Source organism: Halictus rubicundus, unplaced genomic scaffold (genome assembly GCF_050948215.1).
Source record: "Halictus rubicundus isolate RS-2024b unplaced genomic scaffold, iyHalRubi1_principal scaffold0749, whole genome shotgun sequence".
NCBI lineage: Eukaryota > Metazoa > Arthropoda > Insecta > Hymenoptera > Halictidae > Halictus > Halictus rubicundus.
The window spans coordinates 52,501-53,590 of NW_027489290.1; positions in this window are offsets into that span (position 1 = coordinate 52,501).

A 1,090-nucleotide genomic window follows, 5' to 3' on the forward strand; every position below is an offset into this window, starting at 1 on the left:
GTAATATAGACGGTTTCTAACAATATAAATCATAACACCAAACTCGCTACAATTATTATTTATCGAGTTATTAGCAAATAATGGACGGATGTGCTACTCCGTCGGACGTTCGACGAAAATTTTTCTAAGTCCCACCGCCAAGAGGAAACTTTTTCCCTATCGGTCCTAGACGATTTTCGACGTGATATCACTGTAATATAGACGGTTTCTAACAATATATATCATAACACCAAACTCGCTACAATTATTATTTATCGAGTTATTAGCAAATAATGGACGGATGTGCTACTCCGTCGACAAAACTCTGGAAATTTTTCTAAGTCCCACCGCCAAGAGGAAACTTTTTCCCTATCGGTCCTAGACGATTTTCGACGTGATATCACTGTAATATAGACGGTTTCTAACAATATATATCATAACACCAAACTCGCTACAATTATTATTTATCGAGTTATTAGCAAATAATGGACGGATGTGCTACTCCGTCGACAAAACTCTGGAAATTTTTCTAAGTCCCACCGCCAAGAGGAAACTTTTTCCGTATCGGTCCTAGACGATTTTCGACGTGATATCACTGTAATATAGACGGTTTCTAACAATATATATCATAACACCAAACTCGCTACAATTATTATTTATCGAGTTATTAGCAAATAATGGACGGATGTGCTACTCCGTCGACAAAACTCTGGAAATTTTTCTAAGTCCCACCGCCAAGAGGAAACTTTTTCCCTATCGGTCCTAGACGATTTTCGACGTGATATCACTGTAATATAGACGGTTTCTAACAATATATATCATAACACCAAACTCGCTACAATTATTATTTATCGAGTTATTAGCAAATAATGGACGGATGTGCTACTCCGTCGACAAAACTCTGGAAATTTTTCTAAGTCCCACCGCTAAGAGGAAACTTTTTCCGTATCGGTCCTAGACGATTTTCGACGTGATATCACTGTAATATAGACGGTTTCTAACAATATATATCATAACACCAAACTCGCTACAATTATTATTTATCGAGTTATTAGCAAATAATGGACGGATGTGCTACTCCGTCGACAAAACTCTGGAAATTTTTCTAAGT